Genomic DNA, 14624 nt, shown 5'->3' on the forward strand with positions numbered 1-14624 from the left:
TCTATTCATCTTTCTTGTCTTGCAAAGGTGTACTTGTGCATCCGCTGTCCCAGTGGTGAAAGTTAGTAAGAGTTTGATGCCTCTCTGGGAACAGATGTATAGAAAGGAAGAAATAAGGTATATGTATAGAAGATTTTATGTTGTGTAATCTTGTAAGATGAGGAGGTTTCTTGTACTCTGAAATCTTCACTTCCAAAGGGATACGCAAGTGTAGATTAATTTGATGGTTATCATTGCTTCTCAATTTCCTGGGGATCGTTAATTTTATCTTCAAAAAGTAGTTCTCTCCAAACATTCATTTTTCTTTTGTGGGATGGGTGGGGGAAACGTGCCACTTCTCACTGAGTTTCTGGACTCAAACAACATTTTAAATGAAATTCTCAGAGAAGAAATTGCTGCATTTACAAATCAGTTACTGTAACCACAACTGCCGTATTAAACCTTTCCCACTAGAACATGTTTTTACTTCCATTATGTCTTCCTATGGACATTAATCTTACAGACCCAGACACTTTGCTGTCATTGTAATTGCTTTACTTTATGATGTTTTTCAGCATTCATCTGTAGGTTGAAAAGCACTCACTCTGTCCCAGGAGAGAGCAGTGTCTGGAATAGCTTTATTTAATAGCAAAAAACAAAGGAAACTAAAAGTCTGCTTACACTCTTCAATGTAATTCAAGATAAACCAACCTGAAGCAGTTTCTTCAGTAGGAGGACATGATAAAGAAATGCCCTCTGATACTTATCTGAGCATCCTGATGTGGCTGTGGTTTCTGGGCTGACTCAGAGCCTGTTCCCATATAGATTTGACAACCCTTATCATGATCTCCCCTCTCCCCTCCACCCCCATTCCCTCCTTTCCACTTTTAGGTGCTCTTGTGACTCCCTGTTCAAGTGGCTGTTTCAGCCTCACTTCCTCCTAGTTCCTGCCTTATAATGGCTGGGATATCAAGTCAGCCCTGCTAGCAGGTTCCTCCTCCATGCCAGCTACTGCTCCATTCTGAGAAAGGACTTGGACAACTCTCCTCCTCCTATCAAGACACCTTCAGGAGGCTGAAAGAAAGGCTTAGATTGTATCTTTCCCTTTAAAGATGTGCAGGAGATCTACTCTGAGATCTCAATCTCTTTGAGGGACTGGTTGCAGCAGTGTGGTGACACTACCAAGGAGGAAAGATAAAGTCCCCATAAAACTAGGTGTTTTATTCTTCACTTCCTGCTCAAAACCGTCACATGGCTATGCCCTCTGATACAGCTAATGCATTCCACACTAGAGGGTGCAACATTTCAGCAGTAAGTGATGTGGCAGCTGTATATTGTAAATTGTTTCACTAGTGAAGCTTCTAGAAACTTTGGGAATCAAAGACTCCGCAAAAAATATAATATATTCTTATTGACTTTCCATCTACTGAGTTAGCTCTTTATCTAAAGAAAAAAAAGGCACTTTTCCTACTCAACTGATCTTTTTGTAAACAGACCAGCATGACACCATTGTATCCATACGGCAATAAATCTTGAGAGAGACACTGAAGTGAATCATCACTTCCTTTACCAAAATCAGGCGGCCTACAAAAACTGTTATTTCAAGAGATTGTTCAGTTGATCCCTGAAATTAACTCTTAAGATTTCACACAAAAATGATGCCAGAATGATTGTCTGCAATTCCCACTACATTACAGACCCCATTTGAAACATTTGCCACCTTCCAATCTTTTAAAGGAGAAACAGCTGTTAAAGACTCAGCTGGGTTGTTTTAAGAGGTCTGCTAAAACCTCACTGGTTTTCAGCTCAGAATCTCACTATGAACACATTTCCTACATTTTCATCCAACTCTTTTGAAAAGCTCATACTGAAGTTTTAGACAAAATGATCTCTAATAGTGAAGATTACTGCAGAAGAGTGACTATTCATATTTCATCCTGCTTGAAACTCCTACGGACAACGAAAAACTTAGTATGTAAACACCACACCCCAAAACCTTTTTAAGATAAAATCCTACTGCCAGTCAGTGAAACATAAGTGACATATTGTGACTCTGCAGTAAAAGCTAAATTTGACCAACAGGACTTAAATCTGATTGATACTGCCACTTGAGAGCAAAACCACTGGGCCAGCTTAGTGTATAGCGACAAAACCGACATCCTTCTCCCAAGTGCAAGAATAAATAGATTACAATAAAGAATTATAAATCAATTTTACCAAGTGCATGATAAATGCAGAAGATGTTTGCCCTTCAGTTTATCAAGTCTAGAAATATAATGACTCTGCTATCAGAATGGCTAGGAAGAGGAGTTTGCATTTAAACACCTACAGAAGGGACACTAGAAACAGCTGCTCGCGAGCAAAGTCCGAAATCTGAGACAAACTCTTGTCCCACCAGTTAGTGCCCACAGAAAAGTCTTAATATTACTGATCTTACGGCTCACTTTTCTTTATAGACATCTATATTTGAAAAAACAAACTAATTTGCTTGGGTGCTGGGTCTAAAAATCTGTTTACCATCATTAACTGGGATCAGAGACCACAGAAACTGAAAAACCAAAATTAACTGACGAATTACGAATTAAGGCTGTGCAAAAGCCAGCTGTATACCGACAGAGGAAGACAGAGTGTGGATCTAGCTATGAAAATTGGCCACTCCACCCCAGTGTAGATGTAGCTATGCTGACAGGCGAGTGCTTCTATCAGCATAGCTAATGTCATTCAGAGAGATGGTGGTACTATGCTGAAAGATAACGCCTGTCAGCATCATCTGCACTTACGCTAGGGGGGCTCTGCCAGAATAGCTACACCAGCAAAGCATTTGTAGCCTACACTAGGCCAAAGCTGGAATAAAAGTTCTACCCATCTATTTAAATGGCATTTGTGTGTCATTTTTATATGCCTACTGACATGTTCCCAGCAGACTTGCACTCGGACTCTTCACCTCACTCAATTCTATTTATCAAAAATATGGCAGATCCAAATCAATAATTCATCCTATTTACCAGTTATCTCTTCATAAGCAGGATAAGTAGGGCAATTTAGTAGATTTTTACAAAAAGTTTAACCCATCCTCCCATCACCACTTACTATGCCAGGATTAGGTAGTTAGTATTTATGGACTACTCCACAATGAACAAAGACACAACCAGAAACAACTTGGACACTAACCACAATAAGCTAACCTTGGCTGAGACGCCGCAGGAAGTGGAAATGTTTAAAAAAAAAAATCAGCTATCGGTAAGCCCAGATCCCAGAGAAGGGGAATTTCAAAATGGTTTTCTAGCCAAACATGGTTGAAGTTAATTCAGACCTACCTTTTGGACTGACTTATATTCCAACTACTTTCATGAATGCATGACATGCAAGTCTTCTTGCAAGTATGTGTTATTCGCTATAAGGATAACACTTGGCTTTGCAGACACACCATAAACATTTAAAAGCATTCAGGCTAAGAACATCAGGCCCAATACTCCTGCACTGGCACGACTGGGGAAGTCCACAGATCTGGCAAGCACATTTTTATCTTGGCAAATTTCCCTGAGGTTGTACCTAAACAAAATTATAAATATTTAAGGGAAGCAACTGAACTTTTTTTCCCCTCCGTGAAAAAGGACAGGAGAAAGATCACAGTTGACTTGAGAGCACAGGCCAAATCAAATCTTAGATTTTTGAGAAGTGTCTGGGCAATTAAACGGAAGACTAGATGTTATACAACTTCAGTATAGCTTAAAGAAATAAAAGAGTCTTGTGAGCAAAACCAAAGCTTTTTTAGGTGAGTGTAATCATCTTTAGAATTTCAACTTCCTCTGAAATACGTAGAAGCTTCTAGCTTTTCTTGTTGAATCCAGACGCAGGGCAAATTGATGCAGTGCCTTTAAGTCTGCAGAAAGCTCCAGTACTGCTACTACCTCAGAACCTCCACAAGCTGAAGCAGAGTGAAGGCTGACCCCTCTTGTCAGCGTTCACTGTTTCAGTGAACAGCAAAACTAGGAAGCGACAGAATGGTTGCAGTCTGCATTCATTCTGCAGAGGCAGGCACTGGTTAAATGATTCAAGGTTGAAGGTAATCAGAGTAGCAAAAAACTCATCCCACAGAGCAGCCAGAAGGCTGAGGAGAGGGTATAAAAGACCTGTGACCAGCAGGTCAACATTTTTGGCTTCTATGTGTCTGGTAAAATGGTGTCTGTGCAGGGTTGGCTGGAAGCACTTGATGGGATTGGTTAGAGAACTGACGTATAATAAAGAAGTTGCAGTATGAGGGGGAAGTAGTAAGCGGAGGAGGAGGAAGACAGGATGGGGATAAAGTAACAAAAGTAAGGGTTGCAGTCAGTAGTGTATGTGGAAGAGTATCTGGCAAATAGTTTATTCAATTAATTTTGTCAGCATTCATCTGTCATTGTATTAATATTTATGGAGTTATACCCATTTTACACCTAATCAAAGTCTTTAGCACACATCAATACCAAAGACACTTGTCAAATACACACAGCAGGAATTTCTGCTATTCAGCTAGCCTTCAGTTAGATTAATTCAACATAAGCTGATTGACAAAGTCACAATAAAAACCTGCGCACAACTGTTTTGTTCCTTTAAACTGCAGGGACATGACCAGTAGCACCAGTTTTATTTGCCCTGGCTAGTAAACTTAATCCTCAGGCTAGCAGGTGCCAAATAAGCTTCAGCACCTGCAGACAGGAAAAAGTAGAAGGTGGAAACTTCACGGGAGCTATAAAATACTTTTAAAAGGCTTCATTTCTTCTAACAAAAGGCCTCAGGTGTCACTACAGTGATTATTCAAAGGAGTTATTCCACTGTAAAAACTAAACTGAACTTATTCATGCACTTCTGAGGATCCATTTCATTAGTTGTTTAACAAGAATGTACTTAACAGGCATATCCTTGCCTCTCCTGCCTTCCCTCGAAGTGAACTAAGTCTTTGCAGGAAGTTTCCAAGGAAACATCAATGGAGATTCAAATCTATTGTGATATATTGCAAACAGCCAGTTAGAACAGAGTCTTCTAAAAAGACCATTTAAATCTAATTCACATGAAGAGGTACAAATCACATGGTCCCTTTTTCAATGGGGCTGGCTTTAATGTATTACAAACATGAAAGTTGGCTTGCCACTGCCTATTATAACTTATGGAAAGGTTCCATGGATTATGGGATGAGGATAACTCAGCAATTAATTCATTTTCTAAAATCCCATTTTATTGCATCAAACTCCTGTTACATCACATGCCAAACACTGAGACGTAGGGGAATATAAAGTTACTGTTATATACAATATGAGAGCTTGCCTTTAATTTTTCCCATACCACTCAATATTGGATGTAAGCATGCACATCTAAGCAAGGCAGTCCTTGCTCTCAAGACCTCATGTTCTAGAACGAATGAGCAAAAGAGATGAAGGGTGAAGTCAGGACTATAACATACAGGCAAAGTGGTCAGGAAGTTTGAAACGTCTTGTGACTGCCTACTGCACATGCCCCTCCTCCTAGTCAGGCTACACCACTGGAAGAGCTATCATAAGAAGAGCAGAACTGACAGTGGTCATTTCTATGGAAACAACTGCATGCCCTTCTTTGGGATAATGCTATTTCTTTGCCTGGCCTGACGCTGGTAGGAGCTTTGGCTTTCGAGTGCTGCAAAAGGTAAATATGACAAACTGCAAAAACACATTAATCCCTTGTACAGAAGCATGGGTTAGTGACTCATTAGATGTTGCTATAAGACTTCAGGTGAAGGCAAAATGGATTATGGTAGTTTAAACCTAGAGTACATTCGACTGAATACTTCCAGTAATTTTTAGTCTGGATCTAATATCATGCTATCTCTAAGGTGGCAGAGTTTGGAAAGTAGACAGTGTTCCAGTATTATTCTTCCTCTCCCCCGCCACCCAGTATCACTCCTAGTTAAGGCTTAACATTGCACTTGAAGCATAGTTAGTTATGTATAGGTGTGCAGCCTTCAGCTGGAATACATTTAATACCATCAGTAACTTGAATTAGCATTGACAGCGAAGCAGAAAGCTTGTATGCTTTAACTCAAGTGCAAATTTCAAGTGTATCAGTGTTCTGTTTCTCAGGGAAGATGGATGAGGAAGTGCGATACACCAAAAATATATGAGATTTGCTCCTTCAGCTGAAGTATTTTTAAACCCATTTATGATGTCATCTGTTTCCTGGTGCATAGAAATACTGTATTTATTTAGCAACTATTTCAACCCACTTCCTCTGCTACCTCTATTGTTTAGAAATACATCTTTCAGGGTCAGCAACACTGACATATTACAGTAAAATGTAGTCAGTGCATTCAGTGCATTCAGTTAGGCAGAGGATCAAGTTTTGCTTATACAGTTATTTAAATAAGGTACAATGAATGACACAGAAGCCTTGATTAGATGGAACTGTGCTATGGCAGATACTACTTTTTTTTCCATATAGACAGCAGAAATTATGGACCGCAAGGTCTTTTTCCCTCTCCAGGTAATAGAATTTGCTTCTCGTTCCATTTTTATTCTATTTAATTAAACTAAATTAAAATGGAATCCGCTTTTCACAATCAGATTACAGCACCACTACCAAGGCTTTTTACTGAAGGGTGTCTGATTATGCATGGTTTTTTATATGTTGCATTTACAGGTGCAGGAAGAGCTGTGACCGTAGGTGGTAAATAAAACAATTCAATAGGTCAGAGGTCCCCAAGCTGAGGGGCACAGAGGATTGTTTGGGGAACATGGCAGGGCCTAGGCCAGTGCCCACAGGGGGCGGGTGGGGAGTGCCATTCAGCCCCACTCTGACCCCAGCTCTGCTCGGGCCCCCAACTGCGGCTGGGGGAGGGAGGCGCAGACAGGAGTATGGAAGGGGTGAGGTAAAACGTTTGGGGACCACTACAATAGTTAGTTTAGAAAGCAGTTCTAATTCCTACAAGACAGAAGCTTTAAAGAGTAATCCTGGTATCACATACACATGGTTAATACACCACCTTCTGAAGAGGACATGGTCCCCCAACTGTTTCACAAGCTATACCCCTCTCAAAGTTGCTGCATATTACTGGATGCAGTTACTCAAGCCTCTGAATGATCCTCTTCCATGGCTCAGGACAACCTAGGGGGAAGGGGAGAGAGTCAAGACTAGAATATGGATATTCCAAGTGGTCAGGATACCAGTAAATAATTTCACACTGGAGATTTACAGACAAGTCTGAAAGCTCATCATCACCAGAGAGTATGGGGAAGGTGGTTCAGGAGATCTTTAGTAACTAGTTTTTCATGGCTCATTTTGCTTCAATTCTATGTGCCAAGAAAGAGCATGAAAATAGCTGAATTGTTGCCATGGGCCACAGTTGCTTGCTTAAACCAGACAACTGCTGAGATTGCAACATCAACAGAATATAAGGTAGTATACTAGGGATGTGTTTCACATTTTCACCCCACACTCTGACAATTAAATTAAGGCCCAACTAATGGTAGACCAGAGGCAACAAACAAAGCCAGTTAAGAAAGAAATGATTTAACAAAAAAACAATTCCACAGTAGCTGACTTACACCTACTTAGGTGGTAAATAAAATTAGCTGCAACTTACTAGAAAAATCAAATTTTAACTATGTCTACAGGGTTCTAATTATGCTAGGACAAATATATCTATTTCTCTGAAAAGGAATTATGACACTTTACTTTTGAGAGCATTTAAAATGAAGGTAGAACAGACAAAAAACCAAGTTACACAAGCAGTTTTAACAAAAATATCCATCCAGAACAGCAAGTTACATATTTCACTACTGAGTGACTACTGGTACACAAACATATATAGGAAGGTCACTATAGGAACCAGAGTGCCAAGATTATTTGGTTACTACGCCCATATTCCACCCTAAATTTCATTGGACACAACATGTTTGTAAGCTGTTTTGTGAGCAAAGCTTTTCCCTTCGCCGGTAACCACTGCCATTTCAGAGTGGGTGGGTGTGTGCGCGCATAGATAAGAAAGATTTCATGTTAAACCAGTTCAAATACAGACATGCCTGTGAGTTGCTAGAAAGAGTCAACCAATCCTTTTAGACACCATCGCTAAGGTTTGTTTCAGTGTTATTCCTCTCACTTCCTCCACTGCTCCCAACAAATTCAATGTATGTGTGCCCTGCCCCAAAGCCCTCTAGCCTTTTTCTTCGACTGTGGATAAAATCCCAGCATTCAGTTATACAAGAGATTCCTGACTCATTGGAACTTGTTGCAGCAGCGCTTAATAAAAGAAATAGGACACGCTGTCTTTGCAGACGTAGGGTTTCTTAAAGATGGAAAATATTGCTAGGATAAAAATAAGATTATTCACAATAGTTTTAAGTGTAGCAACTCTGTATCCAGCTGTCACCAAACCCTCTACTCATCCCACCGATATTACATAACGAATCCTACCATTTATTATAGAATAGGCCTTTTGAGGCATTAAAGTGGGCAGAAGAAAACCTACAATTTGCGCCCATAAAACTGGGTTTCTTATTCTTGAAACTCCACCGGAATTCATTTTTCAATGGGAACAATGCACCACCTCCAAGTCAACTGGATTCAATTGTCTTGGTCTTTTGTAGTAGAAAGAGAAGGAATTGAAGTCTCATGACATTAGCTCCTTTACTTCACACTTCGCGTTGTACGTGTACATTGCCCACTATAGTTAATCCTGACTATGAGTGAAGCAAAAAGCTAACTGAAATACAGCTATTACAGTAAGGCTCTAAGATTATTGTAACAACTATATAGAAGCTTGGGGTTTCCAATAAGTTATATAAACAGAGCATTGCTGTTAGTACTAGAAATGGATCAAAACAAATGAAGGGCCATTTAAAATTTGTCAATACATCAAAGATCTCATTTAAGGAGCTGTCTTGAAGTCTCACCATAGACCATGAAACTGCACTTGTTTTAGCTAATGCATCAAAGCACGGAGCATGCAGGGGGATTACAGAACACCAATGAACTGAGAACTGACCTTAAACTGATGTAAATTGTGTAAACAGCAAGTTGTGAGAACCAAAGGAATGTTTGAGGAACTAACATAGCGTCCATACAGAAATAGACATGACAAAACACACTGTTGGCAGTAACACCAAACTGGTTATTTTCACAGCTAGAGGCATCTTTAGTAACATGGTGCTGCAAACGCACAGTGGTACGTCGATGGATTCTTGCAGCCATGCTCACACTGGACACTTTAACACATTTTAGATTTAAAAAAAAATGACCCTTCCCCCTGAGATGCTCTTTTCCATATTCAAGTAATAGTCCCACAGCTATACTGTATGACTAGAAAGTGAAGACAATTTATTTTTGATAAAGCCAGGTTGGTCCAGCAAAAGTTCTATTCTACATCACTAGTTTCTTGCTTTCCTTTAACACAGCCCTCGAAGACACACACAGCACAATGTAACAGGGTGGCTTGCCACTTTACGGCTGGGTCTAGCCAACCTTGATTACAGAATGAGGCATACCCGAGTTCTATCAGGTGCTTCCCTGTAAGAGAAGGCAGCTGCAGTGAAGGGGGAAGCTCAGAAATCGTTGACAGAGTATGCAGAGTGTGAGGAAAGGCTCCTGCAAGGGAAGACCCTGAAACCAGGCAAGAAGGCCTGGGAGAGACCCTGACCAAAAAGAGAAGAGACTGCAGCAGCAATGTCTACTCAGCTGTTAATCATGAAAGCCCTCCTTTAAGCAGAGGGTCATTGATAAAGTCAAGATGAACATGTGAACCATGTCTCCTTGAAAACCAAGGTCTGTCCCATCCATTATACAAACTGAGTATATCTTTTTTTTAAGCTCCACAGACTTCGGTCACCCGAAACAGCTTGTAGCCAACTGAGCCAGTGAAATAGACAGTGGGTCGCCTAAGCACATCTGCATCTAAAGGACCACCCCCTATTAGGCCCATCACATACAGACACCCTGTACTCCCACCTCCTACAATGATTTCTGATTTTCCCCCTCGCTATCTGAAGTCCTCAGGTCGGCTTTGCTCCACACACAACATTTGATTTAACAAGCAAACACTGACTGTCTGTAGTGCTGAGCCCTCACGCAGCTTAGCTACGCTATTACTTTATAACAGCTACTGTCCTGGACTGGTGCCTGCTTTGCTTATCTCTCGTTACACCTGAGAAGCACCAGACAGACTAGACTGTTGTGATACAGGGCATCTGCCTCAGGGAAGGAGACAGAAGAATAGAACAGAAAAGGACAAATGTGAATATTCATCGTGACAATCCATAACATGTATCTCTATTAATAGCATATTTTGATCTGTATTAAAAATTCTATTATGTGCTTGATTCTTAAAACTGTGCTAAACTGACAAGCCCCACCCTTTCTTGACAGATGACACCCTCACCCATGAGGAGACAGTGCCAACCAAAGAGTAATTTCAGTCCATTAAGACCACACTGGTCCAGCCACTCAAACAATGGAGCATCCAAACCACTCAAACAAGGGTTCATCATCTCGGATAACCAGAGCAACCAGCAGGGCCTGCCAGGAAAAAACAACCGGAAGCACCAGAGAACACATGGGCCCTGAAACAAAACAAAACAAAATCAAGCAATATGGTAACAGATTCCCTCTGCTTTCTTCCATATAGGAGGATCTCTTCCACATAGGAGACTCATATACAAGATAGACCAAGGCAGGTGAGCTGCCAACTAAGACCAGGATAGGTCACAGAACCACCTTTGGTTTTCAAGAAAATGTGAGCTGGCTCAGTTCCTTTCTTGTAATCTAAAACAGGAAAGTTTATATAACTAACTTATGTTTTACTGTGGCGTTAGTAGTGGAGATGGTATGTGGGTAGGCTGCTGCAGAGACTAAATGTTGATAGGTTGTCTTCAGTTTTCTCTAATGCTTTATTCCAATGCTAACTAAAAACACTTGGTTTGAAGAAAGCTGTTTGTCAATATCACTGTTCATAGGTTCCCTGGGGAGGATAAAGCGGGTGCCCAAACAGGCCTGCATGGTAATAAATGGTTGATATACATGATGGTGTATGGTCTAACAGTGCAAGCGTGGAGAGATTCCGCCAAGAGGCCTAACACATGGAGAAGAGGAGGAAGGAAAGGGAGGCCCCATTCAGAGATCAGACAGAAATGAAGCTAGTCCCATAACTGCAACACTCACTGAAGAGGAGGATGCACTAGCAGTCAGAACCCTCCTGTGCACACCTCTCTGACAGCCGAAGTACTGTCTACCTCCCGCCCCATCCTCCAGGACCATAATGCATCAGGCTAGTCAAAGAAAACAAACTGGAAGCTATGTTGGGATATCAATCACATACAAACACTTTAACAGTTATTTCTGGTCTAACAAATATTGATGCCATGTACTTTTTGTTTTGAGTTTCGCTAATACCAAGTATTTAACAGCACTTCAAGCTACAGGAGCAAACCATTGCTCCCAACTGTCTGCTGGAGAAAAAACAGTCCATTCTTTAGTTTTTCAGGCTTAAAAGCATGGGACTGCATGACAGAGTGCTCCCAACTCACCCAAAGCAACCAACTGAAGAAGTGGTAAGGGCTCTGTGAAAGGTCTGCATTTGATCCCCACACAAAAACAGCCCATCATCCAAAGGGCTTAATTCAGTTTAGCCCTGTGATACTAACTCATTATTCTGGACTGTCGTTCTGTAATAATTGGTGGTTAAAAATATTTAAAATAAACTCTTTTAAAGCAATTTGCTAAATGACAAATTTCCTATAACAATTTAAACGAGTTATTTATGACAGAGGTTTACACAAGCACTAGAGCAGCAAGGATAATTATACCCTCCTCTGAAGTTAACTTAAAGTTTGGAAAACTGTAAAATTTTACACTCGCCAGATATAATTCAAATCTACATAACATCACCAGCAATGTTTTAGATGTGAATATAATTTTAATATTTATTTATATATTTATATTTTAAAATTCATTTCCAGAGTGATTATATCATAAGGATAAAAAAAATTATCCTTTTGATTACCAAATCAGACTCCCTGAAGTGGTCCGAAATGAGCTACCAGGGGAATTTTGTTGTTCATTTGATATTACATATATCACAGTTGCACTGTGGTTTTTTATTATGCATTTTCTCACCTTAATCACCTACTCCAATTAAATCCTACAAAACAGTCAACAAGAACACAGAACTTTTAAGAAATCCATTTCAACTTTAATACAGCCTTTTAAAATCATTCTACCAGTGACTACAGGACACACCACCTGCCAGGTGCCACTTATTTTGCGTTCATTCCCATATGCCACGCCATTCTCGAGTTTCTGTTTTAATTGCTGGTGCATTTTGCAGCAGGGGAGACCCATAAGGAAATCCAGACCTCTGGCACTGAGCAGTAAAAATCAGTTATTTACTTTTTATGTCTGAACTCTGATTGAAGCCAGAAGTACCACTATCTGAATGGTGAAAAGCCAAGATCTAGTCTTGTTACCTTTTAGGGTGACCAGACAGCAAGTGTGAAAAATCAGGCCGGGGACTGGGGGGCATAACAGACGCTGATATAAGAAAAAGCCCCACATATCGGGACTTCTGGTCACCCCATTACCTTTAGAGTTTGGACAATTTTGAACTGTAACTGGACCAGCCCACCTGACAAGCTGCTGTCTGTGCCATGTGGCTGTTCTAGCCTACGTCCTAACACATGATAGGATCTACGGGTTACAGGGAATCACAAGCTGAATATAAGCCAACAATGTAATGGAATTGCAACAAAGACAAATATTCTGGGATGTATTAAAAAGAATGCTGTACCTAAGACACAGGAAGTAATTGTTCCGCTCTACTCGGCACTGGTGAGGCCATAGCTGCAATATTGTGTCCAGTTTTGGGTGTTGCATTTTCAGATGTGGACAAAATGGAGACACAGTCTAGAGGAGAGCTCAAAAGTGATAAAGGGTTTAAAAGGTATGACATATGAGGAAAGGTTAAAAAATTGGGCATGTTTAGGCTTGAGAAAAGAAGATGGGGAAGGGGCCTGATATCTGTCTGTGATATGTTAAGGGCTATCTATTCTTAAGAGGATGATGATCAATTTGATTCTCCATGTCCACAGTCAGTAGGACAAGAAGTAATGGGCATAATCTGCAGCACGGAAGATTTAGCTTGGATATTTGGAAAAACTTCCCACCACAAGGATAGTTAAGTTTTGGAACAAGCTTCCAAGGGAGGCTGTGGAATCCTTGTCATTTTAAGTTTTTAAGAACAGGTTAGACAAAATACCCATTAGGGATGGTCTACGTATATTTGCTCCTGTCTCAGATGATGACCTCTAGTCAGATCTCAGACTAGATGACCTCAAAGTCCCTTCCAGCCACACATCTTAATGATCATAGAATCATAGGATTAGAAGTAGGGATGTAAAAATACTGAACAGTTAAATGTTAAGTATTAGTCCTACTGTTAAGACTAATATTTATTGGTTAACCGCTGTCACAGGGGTTAATGGCGATGTAGGCTTTGTCTCCATGGTGACGGCATCAGGCCTTCGCAGAGATAGCCACGCTGCAGCTGCTGCCCGGGGAGGCTGAGGCCCTGGTGCAGGCGATGCGGAGCACCCAACTGCGGAATACTGGGAACCACGGGTTTGAGTTGGGGGTCCCCCGCAGAGCCAGACTGGGGGTGCTACCCGGGAGCTGTGAGGAGGGAGGCAGGTATGGGGGGGACACTATTATATCGGTTAAACAGTTAACTGATATCATTTTAATAGTTTAAAAGATTACCTTCTCTAACCGATATTTACATCCCTAGTTAGAAGGGACCGCAAGGGTGATCTAGTCTAATCCCTTGCTAAGATGCAGGATTTGTTGTGTCTAAACCATTCAAGACAGATGGCTAACCAGTAGGGTGACCAGACAGCAAGCGTGAAAAAATTGGGAAAGAGGGTAGGGGGAAATAGGCACCTATGTAAGAAAAAGCTCCGAATATCAGGACTGTCCCTATAATATCGGGACATGTGGTCACTCTACTATTCAGCCTCTTTTTGAAAACCTCCAGAGAAGGAGCTTCCACATCCTCCCTAGGCAGTTTGTTCCATTGCCCTACTGTTCTTACAGTTAGGAAGTATTTCCTGAGATTTAATCTAAATCTGCCATGCTGTAGTTTGAACCGATTGCCTCTTGTCCTGCCCTCTGTGGCAAGAGAGAACAATTTTTTTTCTGGCAGCCTCTCAAGTATTTGAAGACCGCTATCACGTCTCCCCCTTAATCTCCTCTTTTCCAAACTAAACATACCCAGTTATTTCAACCTTTGCTCATATGGCTTGCATTCCATCCCCTTGATCATCTTTGTCGCTCACCTCTGGATCCTGATTCTGTGGTTCTACGAATAACAGACTATTGCCAACATTGTATAGCACAACTGTCTTTGTTAGGACAATGCTTTACGTTTTACACAGGGCTGCTGATGTATATAACTTTTTCTTGCCTACATAACAGCACCAAAGCAAAAGTAACATGAATCAAGTCTACGCTACTCTGCTCTTGCTCGGTACAGAGAGGAAATGCCTAGTGTTAGTTTGGGCCACTATAGAAACTCAACTCAGCTGTCAGTTCAGGGGAGGGATTTGGGAGTGTGAAAACAAAAGGGTAAGAAAGGCAACATAAGAGGGATCAGA

At 40.9% G+C, this 14624-nt stretch overlaps 1 protein-coding gene across 4 annotated transcripts in view; it reads right to left on the reverse strand.

Moving 5' to 3' along the window:
• Window positions 1-14624, reverse strand: part of TLN2 (talin 2) — a 301840-nt gene that overhangs the window by 224901 nt on the left and 62315 nt on the right. Inside the window, exon 1 of one of the 4 annotated variants that reach the window (XM_067534803.1) lies at window positions 6971-7063. The exons of the other annotated variants lie outside the window; for them this stretch is intronic. The gene's annotated coding sequence lies outside the window, so the exon portion shown is untranslated. Of the gene's footprint in view, window positions 1-6970; window positions 7064-14624 lie in introns of those variants that run through there. 4 annotated transcript variants of the gene reach the window in all.

Source organism: Emydura macquarii, unplaced genomic scaffold, assembly GCF_026122565.2.
Source record: "Emydura macquarii macquarii isolate MOO-44397 ecotype Brisbane River unplaced genomic scaffold, CSIRO-AGI_Emac_v2 contig_3451, whole genome shotgun sequence".
In the NCBI taxonomy this organism is placed as follows: Eukaryota; Metazoa; Chordata; order Testudines; family Chelidae; genus Emydura; species Emydura macquarii.